The sequence below is a fragment of the Sylvia atricapilla genome, chromosome 1 (assembly GCF_009819655.1).
Source record: "Sylvia atricapilla isolate bSylAtr1 chromosome 1, bSylAtr1.pri, whole genome shotgun sequence".
Classification (NCBI taxonomy): domain Eukaryota; kingdom Metazoa; phylum Chordata; class Aves; order Passeriformes; family Sylviidae; genus Sylvia; species Sylvia atricapilla.
The window spans coordinates 115002156-115024686 of NC_089140.1; the positions used below are offsets into that span (position 1 = coordinate 115002156).

The window sequence follows — 22531 nt, forward strand, 5'->3', positions numbered from 1 at the left end:
GAGTTCTTTTGCATTGTGTAGAAAGTGAGTTCTTCCTTGGAGATCTGCTTATTTTTACTTTGCAGTGTGTGTAGATTTAACTGAAGAACATGTGTTCACACAGTTGTGCTATTTAAGTTAATGTGGGGTGACTCAGTGTGTATTCAGTGCTTCGAGCCCACAGCAACTGCGACAGAACATTTTATTGTCTGAAGACAATGCTAATAATGGTATCATTAAAACAGTGTTGGAATTTCACAAGACAATACTCTGTTCCCAGAACTGCCAGGGGACAAAGAGGTTGGCCATTGTCAGATAGGGGAACAGGAGCTGGCCTGCAGTGCAAACAGTGCCCTCCACTTCCGCTGGGCTGGGCTGGGGTGTCCTGCTCCTCTCTGCTCCTGCTTCCCACGACATGCTCCAGAGTTTGTCACAGCAGCAAGCACCTTTGCAAAGCAAGCACTGCAGCTGTTGGCTGTGCTGAGAGCTCTTGTAACACAGCCCCTTCCCTGGATGATCCTACTCTAAGCTGCTTTCATCCAACAGGTGAGCTATCCACCAGCATCTGGGCCAGCTGAAAGGGCAGCCACTTCTTTGGCTGCCCCTCACCTATTGCTGCCCTGGTATGCAGTTTGCTGAAGGAGAATTTGGGATAGGTGTAGTGTTTTGCAGTTAATTGTGGCTGCTATGGCATTCCCATAACTCACAGAGTAATTCAGAAGTGACGCAGTTTACGTTGGTTGTACATTTCTTTACCGTGAGTTTTGGTGGAGGGGATTGTAGGATTAAACCAATGTGACTGTAGTGACTAGTGGAAGGCAGCTGTGCTGTCTTTGTAGCTGAGGTATAGATTATAAGTGCAAATAAGTTGTTCATTATGAAATTGTTAAGCATTACATATATATTATTAATCCTTAGCACCACTTCTTATTGTGTAAAAACAATAATAGTTTCCTTATCAAAAGAGTTGTTAATAATGCTTGGATCCTCAAAACAAAGATGCAGAGGTGGGAGCTGTATGCATTTATTCTTTCATAGGAAATATTTAAAGTTAAACATTTCCACCCTCATAAGTACTCCTTTGCAGCAGGTTCCTGGTATGCTGGTGTAATAGATTGAATAATGACAGCATAGACAATAAGATGACAAAATGAACTGAAGAAGAGGCTGTTGGCAGTGCAAAGATACTGGCTGGAAACCTCACCAACCATAAACCACATTTCTGGTATCATGGCTTACATCCAGTCTGGACAGCATTTACTCCAATGCAAAGCCATTTGGAGGTTCACTGGTGGTGAGCACAAAGTTTGCTTCTCTGCATTAACTAGCAGATAAGATAGCTGTTAATCCCGCCGCTGAGTCTTCCACTGAACATCTTTAAAATGAGAATCCACTTGAGTACTTTCTTCTTTAACAGCTCTCAGCAGGATTTCTTGGGAGCCATGTGACAAAGTACCAGAGGGTTGGGCTTATCTCTTAAAATGGATCCTTTCAAAATCTAGTTTGTGTTTGGTGGGGATAGTGAAGAAAAAGAGCTGATTTAAGAAAAATTGAATGGGGGATGTGTCACATGTTTTGCAGTGTTGAGATTCCAGGCATCCTTGCTGTGAAAAATGGGAGTTTAATTACCCAGGTTTTGTGTGGGTTTGCTGAGTTGCTTTAGTTTGTTTGTCCTCTGTCAGTTGCTAATAATGCTATTATTTACTTTCACTAAACAGAAAAAATTAATTCAGTGATCACTGTTGTTCAGTGTCAACTGGGAATGCCAGTACTGAGTTGTATCACTGCAAATACGGGTATGTTCTTGCTTGTACTGTTGGCAGAAACATGGGGGAGAGTCAAACAGCCTAACTCAATGTTACTCTACATATCTTCTATTTTCTTTTGACAAAATCATTGCACGTTCTGTCTCAGAGTGGTCTTCTCTGAGCTGCAAGGAGCAGATCACGTCATTATTGAACTGGCTAGTTCAGTCCATGTGATATGTATCACAGAACTTTATGGAGTGCTTTTGGCAATTTCCCTGCCTAATACATGTTTTGGGGCATCAGACCATCTCCTTTGATTAGACAGTTTCTAAATAGCAGCATTTGTTATACCTGTCACTTAGTTTTGTCCCAGTATGTCATGCATGTCCTTGTATGTCCCCGCATATCACCAATGCAGGGAATTTGGGCCATGGTTTCAGCATGACAGCCAGGCTTGCACAGAATGGCACTGCCCATCAGCCCTCTGCTTAGCCTCTACTGACAGTTAAACACTGGCATTATCAGCTTTTTATCCTTCTCACCCTCTTTCCTGAACTGATTCCTTAATGCTGTACACAAAGCAGTCCTGCACAGCACTGCCTGTTAAGTTGCTGCCTTGCTGAATAAATTACAGGTGCCTGCTGCTAAAAAGGAAGAGGTGATGCTTTTCTTTCTCTACATGGTTCTTGTTCTCTTCCTCATGTTTTCTTGATTTTTCTCAAGTCCTGTTTTGTGTGCTGTTGGCAAGTAAATCACTGAGAGATGCAAAAAGCAAAAGAGCAGAAGAAATGCCCTGTGCATACTGAGAAGCAAATATTCTACTCTTTCAAGCATGGAAAAATAGAAAGAGGTGGATATAGATGGTGATGAATTTAAACATACTTATTTATTACTCTGCCTTCCAGGTCTGGATCAGCTGCTGCTGAGGAGAGGGTGAGAGAAAGGAACACTTGATTTTTTGGCATCCTTGAAACAGTGGTGGCGAGATGCGATCAGAGAATTGTGTAGGTTAGAGGGGACTTGCAGAGGTCACCTAGTCCATGCTGCTGACCATCCCGAGTCCCATCTGATCAGGTTGCTCAGGGCCGTGCACAGGACACTTTGGAGCATCTCCAAGGATAAAAGTCCAGCAGACTCTCTGGACTTGAGTTTCAGTGTTTCACTTCCCTGAAAATAAAAAGTTTTCTCCGCCGTATAAGGCTGTACTATCCCATGTTGCAGCTCTGGTCAATGCTCCTCTTCCTCTCTTTGGACCTTTGAGGACAGTCTGTGTACCCTCCCAGCAGGCAGTAGGGGATAGTGGGTAGATCTCCCTGTACCCCTCTGTTTTCATGACTGAGCAAACACAGTGCCCTCACCCTCTCCTCCTACACTCCAGCTCCTCAACTGGCTCTGGTGGGTCAACATGGGTCTGGCACTTGGCAGCTTGTGCTGCTCCAGGCAGCATGTCTACAGGAAAAACTCTTTTCTGGGCTGCATCCCCTGAGTACCCTGAGGTTTCTCTTTTTATGTCAACTGACCTTAATTTCTTTCCTTTTTCAACCTTTTTGCATGACGTCTCCGAAACAGTAACATTTTCAAGTACTTGCATGGAGTATGATGTCACACCTAAATCTATGTATGATAGTAGAAAAGAAAAAAAGCACCTGTTAATTCATAACTCTCATAATTCATTGCTTTTATCTCTCATGATGTTCTTTTTTACAACTATATCCATCCAGCAAGACTTGATCTTGACTTTTTTTCTTGAAGAACTTAAAATGTGTTGTCTAGTGTGATATTAAATATTATGCAGTCAAATGCAAACATCCAACTCAAAAAGGTATATGCTACTCCAGGTCCAGTACCTATATGTAAGTCATATTCTGTTAGCAAATGAAGTGGAAAAATGGCTCTTAAATAGTTTCTTCTGCTGCTTCCCCTTTTTTTTTTTTTTGTATTAGGTTGCCCCTGGTATTTCAAGAGTTTCTATCTGGATAGTGCATACTCTTAAAGCAAATCTAAACACAGTTTAGCAGGGCAAAGAACATTTGGAGGCTGGCTCAGTGCCCAGAGCCTGCTTTTAACCTCTGCAAAAACCCTTGTCTTTCTCAGCAGCACTGACTGTGGTATAGGTATCCAGCATTTTCTAGCTAGGGGAGAAAAAAGAAAATTTCAAGATAGAATTTCTGTATCTTAGTGAATTGGGTGTAACAAATGCTGGCCTGAAAGAAGACATCAGATTGTAAAGATCCTAAGAAGCAGGATCAGGCATGCTTAAACACTGAGGTGAATGAGCAGAGAGCTGTGGTATTTGATGAATTGTCATGTAATTTGTTAAGATATCCACTCTCTCCCAGCTGAAAATTCACACACAGTTATTCTCTATATATATTCTAGAAACATTATGACCATTAAATATTTTCTAATATATGTATAAATTCTTCATGGCTAATTTAGACTTTGGACGATGCATTTTCTTCTTACAAGTACATTTGACAATTCCTCTAGAGTAATCCACCAACTCATCAAAGAACTATTGAGTATAAGTTGAAGCAAATAGTATGTCAAGAAATTGACAACTTGATTTTATGTTGTTATTTCTCACTGACTGAAGAAATTGGATCTGTCTCTCCATCCCTAAAATAAAGTAATCCCAACACAATATTGGAGCTCATGAAGAGCTGTTGCTCATAGCATGATGCTCCTCTTGGAACTTGGAATAATGTGCATTGCTTTACAAGGCACATGAATAAAATATTAGAAAGGTAGAGTTTGTGACCTAGTTAAAAGTTATGTGCATGATCTCTTCTCCTTGGTTGAACTGAGGAAACAACTAGAGTGGGGGATATCTTTACGCACAACAAACGTTATCTTCGTTTTTGGATTTGTTTCTTTTAGCGTAAGGGTCATTTATGAATGTGTGCTCTTTTGATTCGGGGCTGAGCATAAAATAGCTAGACATCCGAAAACTTAATATGCATGGTGAAATTTAATTAGATAACTGCATAAAAATCAAAGGGATTCTTTTGTAGACAGGAAGCAAGAATCCCCTTTTGGTAATTTCAGCACATATGCAGCTAAGTCCTGTTTTCATCTCCTCCTCTTCAGCAAGAGGTGTTAATAATAGATGTGTATGATCTGCTGCCAAGGGTGATGGGCCGGGGATATGAGGAGGAATGGACTATGTTCCTTCCACTTGCATGGTGCCTTCTTCATGTAACAAAAGTGCACAAAGTCTAATATTTCAAAAGGCAGTCTTCAACTTTGTACATTCCAATTTGATTTGCTAAATTTGGTCTCCATAGACACCAAACACCTATTTCATGGTCACAGTTTGACTTTTGAATGCTAAGTACCTCTTGAAAGTATTCACAGAATCTCTGAATTTAGGCTTAATGAAGCATTTCCATGAAAAATACAACTCTAGCTTTTTCAGTACCTGAATTTATCTTTCTTTTTTCTGGTAAAAATTATGAAAAAAGTATATCTGTTTATAAAAACGTTTTTATATCTATAATGTGGACTAACTGTTGAAAAAGATAGTATCTAATGTGCTCCAGTTACACCTCACCAACATAAGTTATTTATTTAAAAAATTGGGGATTTCTCTTGGTGGATTAGGTAATACTGAATAAAATTATATTTTTTTAAAAATCTATTCAGTGTTAACTCTCTGAATGAGAGGCTACCTGCAATATTTGTGGATCATTATTATGTGAGACTCATTAAAAAAAAAAGCCAACAAAACACAGAATCACAGAATGAACTAGGTTGGAAAAGACGTTTGAGATCAACCATCTTTGAGATCAACACAAAAACCCACTATGCAAGTGAAGAAATAGAGGATTCCATTATTGGAAACACCAGGTGCGCTTTCTGAGCAAGATCTCTGACACATCCAAATATGAATATTTTATATAAGCAATCAGGCTTTTTAAATCACCTTTTGCTGGCAGTCACCTAAGCCAGCAAAATTTCCCAATGTTTCATTCAGGCAAAGGTCAGTGATGAATTGAATTTCATTGTCTTAGACATTTCCATTTCTCTTTTATGGCTGGGTCACTGCCTTGATTGTTTGGGGTTTGTTTTGTTTCGTTTATCCCCTCTATTATGGTATTTTTTTTTTTAAAGCTAGACATATATTTAATCTATATGTATATTAATCTCACCAGATTAATGTTTTTGCAAATGAATTTTTTAGGAGGTGTTTTGGCAATTGTTTTTCCACTCATGGGAAACATATCAGAAGTAAGCTTTCCTATGTTGTGTAACTTGTGGTTCCCATCTCCTGCTGTATTAATGCACTGTGTGCTCCTCAGCAGAGCACAAGCAGCAGCTTCCAGCTCCCTCTCCACTCATTTACAAGTTGGGCAGCTTGGGTATAGAGCATTCCTCGCTATGTGTCTGCACATGTCAGTGTGTGGTCTCCTAATTAAGATTTGTTGTCATCCATGTAGTTCAAATAAAGTTTCATGTGTGGTTTTCACTTTTCCTGTTGTGATATTTCTATGATTTTAATGTTCAAGGACAAGACTTCTCTGAACCTGCATGAAGGCAAAAACCAGAGCAGCTATATAAAGTATGTTTAGATATAAATATTTCAGCTTTTCATAAGATGCATTTAGTTGGCATGATGTTGCCTATCTGAAATTTTTTTTATAATAATTTCATTCCATTTTTCTTTCATTTTAGTTTCCATCAGCAAGGGAAAACAGTCCTTGCTTTAATTATTCTTCATTAAGGTTCATGTCTCTGAGATTAAACTGAGATAAGCGTTGGCAATTCTCAGGTTGTGGTTGTTTAAAAAGGAGCCAGGCTGAGGAAGCAAACTCCCTGATTTCCAGCAAGTAAAAATGGGAAAAATCATCCATACATACACTCCCTGAATCCTCACTATAGTGCCTGCATGCTTACCCCAGGCACGGGGCACACCAGGCTTTTGAGTTAAGAGACACTGAAGAAGATATGTCCTTGGCAATGCCTTTGAGAATTTGTTATGAGATGTGTCCCTCTGCTGATAATATCCAGGGACAGATGTCTCTTCCATTCTTCAGATGTATCTCAAATAGGAAATCCAGATGTTAGGCTGGCCTCTTTCTTCATTTTAAAATCCTCACTGGGCTCTTGCTTACATAGCAAACACTTTGGTCATCCCTCCCTTTGGGATTTTAAAATTTTGAATATGCAATGCCAGTCCCAGGACTCTGAGATTTGTTTTTCTCATATCATGAGTGCTTTTTATTGTAAGAATATTGAACTGGCAAAGGACTAGCTAAAGGGATCACTGGTGGAATGAGGTGGAGTTTTCTGTAGTTTTGTATGTTACGTTCACATTTCAACGAGTCTTAGTTATAAAGGTCCCAACCTCATTATGAAGATATTATTTAATGAGTCTTCTAAATGTGTTGTGTTAATGGAGTGGCCTGGCACCACTAATAGCAGGAGTTTCTGTCCTACCAGTACCCAGCCTGTGTGTGGTTGTCCCCAAGTCAGTCAGTCTGTCTTGAAAAGGAGCATCACTCCTTCCTGAACAATCTGCATATCTTTTACTTACCAAATGGTCAATAAAAGTTTTGGTTTTTTTTTTAATGGTAAAAAAATGTTTAGAATTTATCTAGTTACAAACTTAACTTTAAAAAGCACAGATCTCCCCATATTGGTTGTTAAAATTTTCCACTTGACCTTGATTTCACCAGCAGATAAGAGATTTCCTGTTAAAATTAGGATAATGAGGCATTGCAGTATGCCAGCTGCCCAGCCATTGTGGACTGTTTTTCTAGGCGTTCCAGAAGGATTTTTTGGAGAGAAATTTGAATAAGTGTGGGATTTTATTGAGAAAAGCTACAGAGAAATGTCAGTTGAGAGGAGAACTGGGTAGCTCACACCCATATAATTAAAGAAGTTACTATTTTTTTACAGTGTGAGTCTAGTCCAGAGTTTCTTAGCTTGTTTTGAGTGCTCCCTGTCTAGGTGTGAAGCATTTTCTGCCCTTACAGAGGAGATTAAATCTTAGCTGAAACTCAGAAAAGAAACCAGCTTTGTGTATATCACTCAGTGTCATGAATTTTTTGTGATGTTGAGAAGTCTGATATTAGCTGTCCTTACATTGTTTTGGATCTCAGATGGTTTAGAATATGTTTTTATTTGTTCTTTTCTCTTACTTTTTTATCTTTCTCTCTTTTTTTCCCAAAAAGAACTGAAAAGATAAGGATAGTTGCTTTAAATATTCATGTTGAGGCCATTTGCACCTGTCTAGTAGGAGCCAGTGACCAATCAGTTCTTTGCACATATCTCAGCTGCTGTGTGTTTGGCACTACATCAGCATATCTATTATTGATTTTTAGGAGAAGTACTGTGGGGGCACCTAATGTTCCTAAGAGAAAGTATTGTGTGGAGAGCAATCTTTCCTGTTGGAGTGAACCAGACTGGATGGGGCTTTGAGCCAGCTTGGTCTAGTGGAAGATGTCCCTGGCCATGGTGGAGATGTTGCAACCAAATATCTTTAAGGTCCCTTGGAACCCAAACCCTTCTCTGATTCTATGATACAAATCTGCTTGCACAGGCCTTGTTAAGTTATGTAATGGGAAAAGAAATGTCTAAGAAAGAGTGTCAATACGAAAGGAGTGGAATGGTGACTGTGCATAGCTGTTAGTGCACACCATGGCAGCTGTGCCCCACTGTGCCTGCTTGCAGGAGGCAAGCTCTACTGTGCATCCATTGTAAAGCTGTACATCAGCATATCTTGCTGCATTTTCATCTGAGTCATACAACTGCAAGAGAAATAAAATCCTGGGCCTCCAGATCCAGGAAGAAATCCGAGAAAGAATTAAAAAGGACCTAAGAATCAACTGTAGTAATTGTCAGACATAAGTTGCCTTCTTGGAGGCCAAGCATTTGGTATTGGTGTTGGTTTATCACAAGTGGGTTGGTCCTTCCCGTGCAGGGCTGGCCTTGTATTCTACAGCAAATTCCACTGAAGGAGTGGGACAAGCAGAGTCTATTTATTTCTTGTCTATTAATCATCTTCCTGTAATATTTTCATGGAGAAAAACAAGTTCATGTAACTTGTCAGTGTCCTTTCTGGGTTCTTCTGCATTGGAACTGGCCATACAGGGAGGTACCTGGAGTAACCAAAATCTGGTGGCAGGAGTATACCATGGTGCTTGCTAAACACATAAGAATTGCACTTGCATGAGTCATTAGAACTTGGAAAATATGCATGTGACATCTCTTATGCTAAACAGTATATTAAATTGGGAAAGGAGGATCTGGTGGTTTTAGCTGTCCTGGTAAGTCCTTGCTTATAAATTCTACAGAAATTTCTGCTATATTCTTCATTTTCTCTACTTTTTCTTGCAGTTCCGTGTTAATGTTTAAAAATACTCACTGTGGTGTATGTGACCCTTCTCAGCTGTGCTAAGGGTGTTGTGTTGATGAAGAGATTTGTCTGAAATGTGTTGCTGAAGGGCACTATCTTGGACTGATAAAGTGCTACTGGACATCTATTACCAGAACAGTTAATCTCCTTAAACAGGACAATTAGTACATTGTTCTGCCTTGGGCTGTCTGTCGTGCATCTACCAGTGCTGCCTGTCTGAGGATTTGCTGTCCTGCTGGCAGAGACATGAGTCCTCACAGAGGGTTGCCCACACTGCTGCTTCACAGACCCATGCCTGAGACGTGTAGTCGTGAGAATATTGTGTGTTACACTGAAGAACTTACACAGTCTGTAACTTAGTTCAGAACTTGGTCTGCCTCTGCATTACTCTGTAAGCTTTATCAATTGACAGTTTTGTCAGTGCACACTGCTGTTGCAGATGGTAAATAGCTGGGGTTTTGTTCCATAGCATGAATGAAGAAGCCAGTCATGCACTAAAAGCTCCAGAGAACATGCATCTGATTGAGTTTTGTATGTATATCTTCGTCAGTCTTTTCTGTCCTGGGTCCAGAGCCAAGCTCAGTGAAGCCCATGTGGTATGTGCTTTCCTGGTGATTCCACAGTTTAACAGATACCCTCTTGGGAAATCCGTGAGACCTGGAGCAGCACATGTATTGTGGCACCAGAGGATTATGGCAACTCACTGTACAAGAACGACTCCAGTATTAATGCTTCCCCTTTTTATTATTGTAACCTCTTTCCAACAAGGAAGATAAGATAGGCTATATATTTTTATTATAGTATACACTGGTGGTCACTAAAGAGCAACATATTCTACTGTATAGTTCACACTAACATTCATATCATAAATGTGTCTGTTTGAATTACTACTATTGGAATAAGCCACATGTATGTGAGTTATTATGTCAATATATTTGCATCATTTAGAAAGTAAAAGTGTATACTTGTTGGTAGGGGAAGAAGAAAACTCTCCTGTGCATGCACTTGCGAGGTAACTGTGTTCTGGAGCTCTCTTAAAAGCCATAGTGAGTCTTCCTCAGCTTGGCATTTCTGCCCTTCTGCTGGCTGTCACCAGCCTCACAGATGAGAGGAAAACTGCTTCTCCCTTCCTCCATCACTGCCTTTTTTCAATATAAAAAGATGCATAGAAAGCTGCATCCCGCAGCAGAGGTGTTTTCCTCCCAGAGAAATACATTGGCGTATTTTTCCCTTACCTATTGCATACACAAATTCTTAATTACAGGAATATTATCTCAAAAATTTAAAATTATGTGCTTTTCTGTCAGCCAATTTATTATGAAGATATTTGCAATCATATTTGTGTCAGGTGACACAAAATACGAAGGTTTGACTTTTTTTTTTTTTTTCTGTGTGGACTTTAATAACTAATTTAAAGCTCCAAAAAGTAGCTAATAATTTTGGGGAGAAAAAGGAGAAAGTGTTTGATATGAAATGAAAGATGTATTGATTGACTAGACTGGAGTAGTGTTTTGTAAATACAATATTGCCATGGTTTAAAAAAGCGTTATCTAAAATAAATGTTTTAGTAAAGGGAAAGAGACTAAGGAAAAAAGGCAAAACTTTTACATATAGGTGTAGAAAAATTAAAGAATAGATTTTTCTTGCTTTTTGTTATCAGCTTGGAACATATCCTGTCATCCCTCCCAGCAAGGGAGGCGCGGAGAGTTTTTAAGCACACAAATATTTTGCTCTTTGGCCTTAACTTTGAGTATGGGAAAACAGGTCATCACTCTACATACCATATATTTGTGTCATAATCAACTAGCACCTGTCCTGAAATAACACTAACATTTACATATTGATATTTTTTCCCTCAGTTGCTTGTAAAGTAGCTGACATTGATTCCATGCCCTATGAATTTTTTATCATAGAAACAGAGTTGTGTTTTTATCCTTGCAGTATTTATTTGAAAGTAGACGAAAACATAACAAAAGGGATTGTTTATCTATAACAAGAACTTAAAAGGCACAATTTTTTGTTGTCCTTCATCAGTGAGTTAAAAATTGCATTTGGACATTTTGGCTCTGTTTGCATTTATTCATTGATCCTCGGCACAGATGCATTTCATCTTGCACACCAGATACTGCATCATATGCAATCTTGTGTTCTGAGACTTCCCTAATGACCTTTTAATTAGTTGTTGTTATTACACAGCTCATAGGCTTCAGACACATTGATGTCATCATTTATCTCACATTTTATGTGAAATAGTCCCAGTTACTGTTGTGGCTGCCTTGCACTTCTTCCCCTCCCTTCCCCTGGCATGAACTGGCCTTGGTGTCCTGTTTCCATGACCTTCAGCACTGACATGCATGCACCTGCAGTGTTAATGCTATGTTATGTTTTGGGGTGTTTTATGCCTTTTTCATATATTCTTGTCTTGTCTTTTTTTTTTTCAGAATCCTCTGGAGCACTACATTCCCCTGCTTGGAGTGTGGACAAGAGTTTGGCATTCTGCTTTTACAGGTACCTTTTTGAATTAAAATGCACATTTTTCCCCCAGGGTTTGATAAAAGGAGAGCAATTCCAGAATGATTTTACTATGTCCTCCTCTGCTGTCTCGGGAGGTATGTTGTGATAATGAATTTCTCTTCCTCCACCTTTACTAGTTGATTGGGCTGTCAGATTCCTTAGTTGCAAGTATATAGTTGAATGCCATTTCAGAAAGATCGAGGCTTTCTCTTCTCTTGTTGGCCTCAGTCATGCAGCCATGTATGTGTCAATGTTGCAGAATCCTTTTTGCAAGTACTCCAGTAGTTCCAGGCTTTTTCTCAGCCTTTATTCCCAACCTGTACTTTGGTTACAGTCACTCCATTCAGTGAATTTGTTCTAGCTTTTTAAAATGGAGACCTTCTTGCCTTAGTCCTCCAGAGCCTTCTATTTATTTCTCTTACTTACCTCACTCCTTTTTGGAAGTATTCCAGTAGTTCCAGGCTTTTTACCATCCTTTAGTCTCTGTACTTTGGTTACTGTTTTTCTGTTCAGTAGAATATGTTAGCTTTTTGTAACAGAGGCCTTCAGTGCAAACAAGCACTGGTAGCCTCAGTACTTCAGAGCTTTCTGTTACTTATTTGGTTATTACTACTACTTTCCTAATACTGAGTCACACAGAAGCAGAAAATGGGTGAGGTTGGAAGGGACCATAGTGGCTCATCTGGTCCAGTCTCCCTGCTTAACCTGTGTCATTCTAAAGTGTGTGGCACAGGCTTCTGTCCAGACAGCTCTTAAATATCTCTAGTGAGGGAGACTCCATGACCCTTCTGGGCAATCTGTTCCAGTGCTCAGTAAAGAAATTCTTCCTCAGATTCAGGTGGAACTTTCTGTGGATCATATTCTGCCTGTTGCCTCTTGTTCTGTTGCTTGGCATCTCTAAGCAGAGCCTGGATCCATCCTCCTGGCACCCTCCCTTCAGATACTGATAGACATTGATGAGGTCCCCTCTCAGTACTCTCTTCTCAAGGCTGAACAGGCCAAACTCCCTCAGCCTTTCCTCATAAGAAAGATGCTCCAGTCCCTTAATCATCTTTTGCTGGACCTGCTCCAAGAGCTCCATGTCTCTCTTGTCCTGAGGAGCCCAGACCTGTACACAGCACCCCAGATGTGTCCTCACCAGGGCTGAGGAGAGGGGCAGGATCATCTCCCTCTGCCTGCTGGCAATGCCTGTCCTAGTGCAGCCCAGGACACCATTGGTCTTCTTGGCCACCAGGGAACTGCAGGCTCATGGACAGACATTGTCCACTAGGACCCTCAGGTCCTTCTCTGCAGAGCTGCTCTCTGGCAAGTTGGCCCCCAGCCTGTGCATGTGATTGTTCCTCCCCAGGTGCAGGACCCTGCATTTGCCCTTGTTCAACTTCAAAAGATTCCTCTCTTCCCATCTCTCCAAACTGCTAAGATCCTTCTGCAGGGCCACACATCCCTCTGAGGAATCAACCACTGCTCCCAGCTTGGTGTCATCAGTGAACTTGCTGAGGAGGCATTTGCCCCTTCATCCAAATCACTGATGAACTAGTTGGGCAGTACTGGCCCCAGTATAGAATGCTGGGGGACATCACTGACTAGACCCTGTGCCACTGATTATGACTCTTGGGATCTGCTGTTTGGCCTGTTCTCAATCCACCTCACTGTCCAGGCATCCAGCCCACACTTCCTGAGTTTGCATAAGACAATGATTGTTGTGAAATTGAACCTTTGGACAGGGTCAAAAGCCTTGCTGAAGTCAAGGTAGGCAATATCCACTCTTCTCCCCTCGTGCATCCAGGTAGTTCTGTGTTTCATCACAGAAGGCAATCAAGTTGGTCAAGCATGAGTTACCTTTAGTGAGGTACTAAACTGATACTAGGGAGGTAATAAACTGGTACTCTTGAGCACCTTCTTGTCATCCATGTAGATAGAGATGGCCTCCAAAATGAGCCACTCTATCACTTTTCCAGAGAGGAAGGTGAGGCAGGCTGGCTGGTAGTTCCCTGTATCCTCTTTCCTGCCCATTTTGAAAGCTGGAGTGCTTTTTTCCAGTCCTCAGTCACAAGTCCATCCACAACACTCTAGGCTTGATCTCAAGGTCTGAGCAGAACATGAGCATTAAAGCTTGAAATCTTTCTTTTTGTCACTAAAGCTCCAAAACAAAAGGTGTCAGGCATCCAGTGTCAGGAATAATGGAAAGAGTAGCTTCATCCTTGGTGAGTACAAATAAGCCAGCTGAAACCCATGAGGGCAGGAGGGGACAGGAGCTGAACATGTGGCACTTCGTAACAACTGTTGTACAATTCTTGAAAGATTAATAGAGCACTTCTGCTATTTCATTGTAGCAAAGAAAAAAATCAGTAATCAATGTCTGATGTGTCATGTGTCAAATTAGCAACACATTTCACTAATACTTAGTTTTAATTCTGCTCAGTGAAAGGCATTTCATGTTCATCTGTTTCCAATCAGCATATTTGGCTCCAGAACATAAATTTGCATTGTGTGGGGTCTTAAATTAACAATTATCGCGGCTGTTTTATTTCAAGACAAAATGTTAAGTCTGAGAGTACACATGGCTAATTTAAGGGTAAAAATCTGTTCCCAGAATGTGAAAATCATCTCAGAAGCCATTTCTGTCAGCTGAGGAATTGGGAACTTGAAATTCCAGATATGTTTCAAACATAGTATGAAATTAAGGCAGCAAAACCATTTTAGCCATGGACTGACACCAGGAACATTCAAAGATCTGTGTTAATTTTTGTGATCACAAGTTAACCTACGCTAATTTCACAATCACATTTCATGTTTTTAGCTTCCTCATGTTGTGCTGCATGGGATTTATTTCTGCCATCTTAGAAATGGAATTTGATGTTTTGTGTTCATACAGATGCTCCAGTAGGTCTGTAGTTTTGTTGGAAATATATTGCTCATTTTGTCAACAGAAAAGATTGGATTCGTGATTTATTATGAAAGCAGCATTCAGTCCTGGCTGGGGTGACACAGTTAGCCCTCCCTTTTCATTAGCTTTTAAAGAATGCTTGAAACCAGTCCAGGTCAGTGATGAGCTGGAACTGGGACTGAGAAACATCTTCAGTGGAGGGACTCAGTTCCCCAGCAGGGGTGAGGATGGTGTGCTGGGAGGGCAGCTGGGCAGGAGAGGTTACCTTTATGAAGCAGGCATGAGCAAATCAAAAAACATACCCCAAGTGTCCCCATTTGAGGTTTGGCACCTTGATTTCTGCGTCCCATTATTTGTCTGCTTTAGGCATCTTAATCCTGCCATGCAGGGTTAAGTTTGTTCAGTAAACTACTTAAAAACTTTGCTAATACTCATCTCTCAATGAAGATAAAGCAGTAGATACAAGATTGGCACACCTCTATCCAATGTCTGGGTTTGGGATAAATTTTGTGTGTTACTTTGGGCAGCCAATATCAGACCTGTATTTAGCTTCCAATTTGTAGATTTACATTTGTTTACAGAAGAGGAGAGATTTATTAATGTGGCTGTGTATCACATATCTTAGAGGAGAATAGCTATGAAGCAGTCTTGGGGTAGTCCAATACTCTCAGGAAGAGCAGGAATGGGGGAGTAGTTTAAGCAGTCTTTCTAAGCATTAATCTATGGCACGTGTAAGGACAGGGTGGGGAGAGCATCCCTAGCTCAGGACTTCCTAGGGACAAGCCTGTTGTGTATCTGATCATGTAGTCAGCGCGTGAAAAGGGTCTGAAGCATTGCCAAAAAGAAGAACTGGATTTACTGAGGAGTCTGCATCAAAAACTTTAGCACTCATTCAGTTGACTGGTCAATATTTCTGGTTGCTGGATTTACTCCACTACACCTTTTCATCCTGAAAGTGTGTGGTGCTCTGAGCCTGGTATCCCTCTGTGATATCCTCCTGCCAACCACCCCATGCCAGCTCCTTTGCCCTCAGCCTCCTAAGCTCAGCAGTGTGCCCTAGGCACAGAGGCTGCAGGAGAGAGAAGATGTATCTCCCTTCTGCGACCCAAAATGGTTTGGGATAGCAGGAGCTTTGCTTCAGGAGGAGCTTCACTGAGAGCTTCACCTTTCTCCCTTATGCCAGCTCTGTTCCTTCTGCAGGATGTAGGAGCTGTGAGAGAGATGAGGAAGAGAACTTGAGCTGTCTCTTTCCTGTAATCCTTCTCTGTCCTTGTAATCTACTCCTGTTTCCCAACTCACTGTTCAGTGCCTCCTCTATTCCCAACACCTTCACCTCTCTAATATTTGCCTGGTTAATAGCATTTCTCTTCTACCTCTCTGTGTCTTGTCATTTCTCGCTTTTCTTTCGTCTTTCCCCACACTCACAATTCCAGGTTTTGGGTTTCTTTAGTTTGTTTGTTTGGTTTGGGTTTTTTGGAGCTTGGATTCCTCCACTCTCCCTGCACTGCCTTCCTCTCTCCCTTTAATTAAATGCAGTGGTCATGACTCGATACAACTTTTGTGTTCTTTAAGATGGTGAGGACTTTATGGTTTCTTAAAATCGGTGGTCAGGAAGAATTTCCAGCATCATTATCATCATGACTTCACCAAACCCCTCTGTTAGGCAAAAAAACATTTAAAAGAATCTGGACAGTCTGATTTCTAAAATGAGGCTTTTCGAGAATATTGTTATAATGAAGGGTCATTAAATGGTAATACAAAGCCCCACTATGAGTGTCAAATTTGCATATTAAACAAAAGTTTGGATGCTCATTGACAAGTAGCTAGCTGGATGTTCTTCTCCAATTAAATAGGCAGTGAACAGTTTGTGAAGATCTGTAGTTTAACGTGTGGACTCTGTGGCACATATTTCCCATACATCAACCAAGAATAAAATATACTCAGTGTATTCTAACAGCAAACACCTCAACAGCTGTCAGCAATGCTGGTATAGTCTGAGGGTGTAAGTTACACTTACACACTTAAGTGTGTAACCATGCACTTGTGTGTAGCATTTGTGTTGACTTATACACCTGTAATCATTAACTGCAACATCATCATAACTGTGAAGACCTGAATGGCATTGTGTTCCAGTGCCAAAACTGGTATGTTTAACCATCTGCTTGAAGAGCTTTGTAACATACAGATAGGTCTTTAAGACATAATGTTATGCACACCTTCAGTTTTCTTTCTTGACTTCTAACAACATGTACCTTTAGACGTGAGGTTGGAGAAAAGGAGGATGAACTATCCCTATGGTATGGGAAAATGTCCTCTTATCTGGAGAAAAACATAGTTGTATCATTCAAAAATAAATTAAATCATCATGGAGTTGTTCTGAAGGTTGCAGTGCCCTTGAACACTGCTGTAAATCATGTATGGTTTGTTTTTGTTGGGGTTTTTTTTTTTCCAAATATCATTTTAAAAATACTTTTTTATTTTACATACTCAAAACATTTCTAATGTGTTTATTTAAGGAAAAAATGAAATATTTCATGTGTGTAGAGTTGCAGTACTTAGAAATGGTTCACCCAGGACAATTTGGTTGTAGACATTATTTTTAAATAGCCATGCTGACCTTACTGCAGTAATATCTCGTGTTACAGAAAAGGCTGTTTAATACAAAGAGTTTTGACAAACAAGACCCCACAGCTAATCAGAAGAGCAGCTCAGAGTCCGCAGTTGTCAGAATTAGGCCGCTCATTGTATCCCCCTGGCTGAGCATTATCATTTTTCTAATGGTACTGGTTTTTATCATGCTCATTTTTTAATTGTACCTACTGTATTGCCTATTAAAGGTGGCCTTGTAAGTTTTTTATATCAGTGGCAGATGTTAATTAGCTAAATTTTAATATTTATTTCTAAAGATTAAATGCTTGTGTTCGTGTATAGAATTTATTAAAAAGAATTTTCCATGTAACAAGCTGTTAAAGTAAGAAAATATTTAAATATAATTAATTAGATAGCTTTCTGGTTTCTTGCTTGCAAAATCTTGACAAGTATTATAAGAAATATTCTGTATGCTGGGGCACTGTTTCTTGCAAATATATTTTCACAACATGTAAGTAACTTCAGGGAAGTGCTATCAAGCTTTGATTTGAAACTTTGAAAATAAGCATTTTTCAAAAGATTCTTTTACTATATACATCTCTAAAGGAAAGGAAATTTTAAGTATGAGGCCTTTTTTCCATTTATAATAGCTCTTTCTGGTTTTTTCTCTGCGTAAATTTTTGAAATTGGGTTGTTTGTTTTTTTTCTGGGCTGTATTTGTTTATTTTGGGTCATTATGTAGTTGAACATTTCTGGCGTCTTGCACGATTAGTAACTGCAAGGGAGTGTCTAACTGAAGCTGTTTTCATTGTGGGTTTATGCTTATTTCTCACATAAAATCTGTTCATATCTATGATACTATGTTCCTTTAATGTATTTCTCATTGTAAACAGTTTTAGAGAACTTCCATCAATGACTAAGAGTCTAAACATGGCAATCTGATATTTCAGGACCTTGGGCCTTTTATGACAGTCATATGAAAAGTCATTTCATATGACTTTTATGAAATTTTGCCTTTCCCACAAGAACAAGCTGGCAGCAGTGTTTATGTACATAAAATCAGAGATTGCTGAATTCTTTTGAGAAATGGGAGATTGAATCAAATCCCCAGTCCCCAAAGTGGGGCAAGTTTCTGACCTCCTGAGGAAGAACCGAGTTTGTCTTCCTATTTCAGCTGAAATGTCCTACTTGCTAGAAGTTATTTAATTGCACTGGAACAGGGTTAGTAATCCAATATCCTTGTCAAGTACCCTATGTGGTCTTTGTTTGATCTTTTCTTTATTTAAAGAAAACTTGCAAGTACTTTTTTTTTGTTTGTTTTAAAGTGGAAACCTTTGAAAGAAAGTGCTGGAGTAGGATCTGTCTCTACATACTGAATCACAAAATTCTTAGGGTTGGAAGGCACCTCTGGAGATCATCTCATCTAAGTCCCCTGCCAAGGCAGGGTCACCCAGAGCAGGTGACACAGGAAGGTGTCCAGGTGGATTTTGAATGTCTCTAGAGAGGGAGACTCCACAGCCTCCCTGGGCAGCTGTTCCAGTGCTCTGCCACCCTCACTGTAAGGAAGTGCTTCCTCATGTTGAGGTGGAACTCCTGTTTTTGTTTATGACCATCACTCCTTATCCTGTCACTGGCACCACTGGAAAGAGTCTGGCACCGTCCTCTTGTCACCCACATTTGTGGCATTTGTATAATACAAAGTATAGCCTGGTACTTTGAGTATCTGCACTGGAGGGCTGCTTCCAGTCTGGACTCCAAATTTAGTGGAGGAAATGTTTTCTTTGTCATCCTCCACAGCTCTGACTGCATTTTTAGGTCTGGCAGGTACCTGCTGGATAAGACAGTGTGGATTACTAAGGTGAAGAGATCCCTGTTTGTTCTACAGATTGGGAATTATCACCAGGGCTTAGTTGCTTAGATGTCTGTTAATAGAAATAAGAGCTTACCTATGCCAAGGTGGCATTGCTGCTCAGGGCATGCCCATGGGCCTCTTTCCCTGAACATATCTTGTGTACTACATGCTCATGATCATTCCAGATTTCTCACAGTTCTCTTCCATAGAAGTGAAATATGGGAGATGAGCAGCCACAGAAGTCATATATGGGAGATGAGGGAAAGTGTCCAGGTTTTGACTTTGTTTGCTGTTCAGGACATAGCTGAGGCCTTGTAGGCAGAGAGAAGATCTCAGAAGTGAGTCTCAAGGTATTAGTTGAGGAGAGAAAGTACTGGCAAAGGAGTATGTGCTTTGTGGTGAGATCCAAGCTTGAATATCAACAACCCAAGATTTTATGAGTGCTGCTGTCACTTAAATGGTGAACAGAGACTGTTTCCCCACAGAATATGCCATTTTAGGTGTGTGTGTTTCAGTACTAATGAGTTTTGAAGGCTCAGCTTGATGTTGCTGTGCAGCAGTAGCTATGAAGGAGATGAACCTACAGAAGTCTTCTGGTCATGGGTCCTTAAGTTGTTGACTACAAGGCTGTGTTGGTAGGCACACTGCACATTTAATATAAACATCCATTTTGAAAATCCATACTTGCACTTTATCCATTTAAATCTGGCTTGATTTCGTAGTATTTCCAAGATAAAAAGTTATTCTGAGCCAAAGTGATTTATGTTTTAGGGCTTATTCCATAGTGTAATTAAGGCTAAGTCCAATCCCATAGCTGCAGTGGTATGCAGCTTTAACATTCATACAAGTTTTCAAACATTTAAAGGATTTGGAACTACGCTTAATTTATCCTGGTGTGACAAACATTTCAGAATTGATATTTTGAAAATACTGCTATCAAGATGTATGTCCTGTATGTGAGTTAATAACTATAATTTTTTTGGTGAGGGATGCTGCAGAAGTTACTGAGCTGTTTCCCAGCTGCCTGATTACTGATGACATTTGTCCTGTTTTTGAGGACCAGACTTGGCAGTGTTGTTGAGGGGGTCACATGGGTGATGGAGTCTGAAAATCCTGCTAGTGAGGTGGTGTTTCTGCGTTAATACTAGAAGGAGGGAGTTTTGCAGGTGTGTATCCTCAATATTTTGGTGGCTTAAAATATGTCTCACGCTGAAAGTAGGCTTCTTAAGAATTACCATGGACTTGAGATGGGAACTAAAATGAGTAGTAATCCATTTAAGTAATTTTTGGTGGACTTCAAAATTGAAATTCTGTTTGTTCTGCCTCCCTCTGTTTTCCCCCACTTTGCAGCAGTGAACAACCCCCAATTAACTTTTTTTCCTCCCCCACACATGGAAGCACTACCACCAGGAAAAACGAGGTGGTTTCCCAGGATGCCAAATCCAAGCATGGCCCTGAAGGACATCTACCAGGAGCAAGGAGATTACATGCTAACTTTACCTATCAGTAGAGAAGAAAGGAAAAGTGTAGTGCAGATAGAACTGCTTCTTCCATCAGAGCAGAGCAGGAGTTACTGCACCTTGCAAAAATGGGATGGTGAAATGGAGAAGCAACGTGAAGAAATAGAGAAGTAGGAGAGAAGTAAAAGTCCTCCTTTTACCAGAGAAGAGGGTCCAAGAAGGTGGGACTTGGTATAGAAGGGACCTATGTCAGGGTTTGATGAATATCTGAAATGTAACTGAACACCAGGGCCAAGTATCCTGTACTGAAGAAGGAGATTGTGTTGATTTCTAAAAGTCCATAAAAGGTACTAGGAAAACTATAGGCTCAGGAGACCATAGGGTAAACTGGAATTGTGGCCTCGTTGTAAGGAGGAGGCTGTAAATTTAAAACATAATGGTTATGGAGAGATGTAGAATTAAAAGTATAAAAGTGGTTTGGACTTGAGACATTGACACTGGCTGATGAACAAGCAGTAAGGGTGTTCCCTAAAACTTTGTGAAGTATTTAGAGCATCATTCCCATAAAATGCATACTGAAATAGAAATATTCACATAAAGCTACAAATGCAGTAAAACATTATATTCCTTATTATAATTTTAGGCCCTTCTCCTTTTTTTGGTTTAAATAAGCGACTGGAATTATTGCAAGGAACACAGTGCTGTTTAAGCAACACAGGGGTCTATAGAAAACAGAACTGATTTCCACTACAGCTTTTACAAACACAGCCTGTAGTCTTGCTCTAAATAATAAGATATTTTATTTTGCTTTGTACTATCTTGTTGGAAGAAAGGGGAATTTAATTTCTGGACTTTCTTGTACATTTATGCAACCTGTTGAAAGAAATCAGAGTTTTCATCATTGTGAGGTATCTATAGGGCAGTATCTAACCCAGAAGCATCACTGAGAGTGGATTAATGCTACTGGGTAGGAGATGTAACAGTGATGGATTTCAGAACTAAAAAGAAGCAAAATACTTTCTAAAGTTTCTTTCTTTCAAAGAGGCATCTCTATCCAGCTCCCAGTGAGCTCTTGGCATACATTACAGGGTTAGTATGTAAGTATAGCTACTAGGTTGCTTTCCTGCTTTCCAGATGTTTATACCTCCATGGATTTTCCAGCAGCTATTTCAGCTTAACAGTGTTAGCATTTCTGGTTATGGCAACATCCTGCTTTAAGCCTCATAATTTTCACTGCACATTGAAATAGAAAGAGTGCTCAGTGGGGACACTGCTGTATTTATGGAGAGTTTTTTCTTAAAAGCCTTTGATGTAAGAGCAAAGCGGAATTAGCATGAATATATCAGCCCATATTATGCTCAGCTATGCAAGCTATTGCAAACAATTCTAGTTGTAGTTTGGGGTTTTTTTGGTTGGAAGTAACACATCAGCAGTGAAAAGTGACTACCTTTGCCAAAGTTACTGCCTTCCCACTTGGTGGAAATTTCTCTTGCCTACATAATTCTGCCACTCTTAGTGTTAGGTCACTGTAGTTGACATTATTCATGACCTTTTGAAGGTTTAAATGTATACTTGAACAGTTGCATATTACTCTTACTATTCACTGTATCATGTTTTAGGAAGGAACAGAGCTAAAAGTAGGCACTTTCATTAGTATTTTGAGTCATGGTAGATCTGAAAGACTATTTCATCTCCTCATGCTTTATCTTGACAGTTAATATTATGTGAGACCAAGACTACACAGCATGCACATCTTTATCTAAAATTGGTTTAAATAATGACATACTGCTGCCATTCTGGATATGGATGACCTTTTATCAATTTCAGCCAAGTTTACTTAAGCTTTGCCTGTTTTTTTAAACTTAGTAACATATATATGTGAGGTTTTCAATGACAGTTATCCACAGAATAACTTGTATCAGTTTTAGGCATACCTATTAGTATAACAGAGACTCTCATTCTCAGTGAAGCTCTCATTTTTAGGCTTTGCAGTGACTGTTAAAAACCCAGCATCTTCATAATGGGACCTGCAGCTCTGAAGTGCACCCAGGTGTTAGAGGAACCTGACATTTTCCATCTGTGTCCTGTTTCCTGTGCAGGTTTTGTTTTGTGATCTCTTTGAGTCCTGTTGCAGCCACTTCT

The 22531-nt window shown here is 40.0% G+C and overlaps 1 protein-coding gene across 2 annotated transcripts in view; it reads left to right on the forward strand.

The window, feature by feature from the left end:
• FAM110B (family with sequence similarity 110 member B) overlaps positions 1-22531 on the forward strand; it is an 81495-nt gene that overhangs the window by 50837 nt on the left and 8127 nt on the right. For both annotated transcript variants that reach the window (XM_066331438.1, XM_066331429.1), the window contains exon 2: positions 11529-11595. The gene's annotated coding sequence lies outside the window, so the exon portion shown is untranslated. The remainder of the gene's footprint in view (positions 1-11528; positions 11596-22531) is intronic.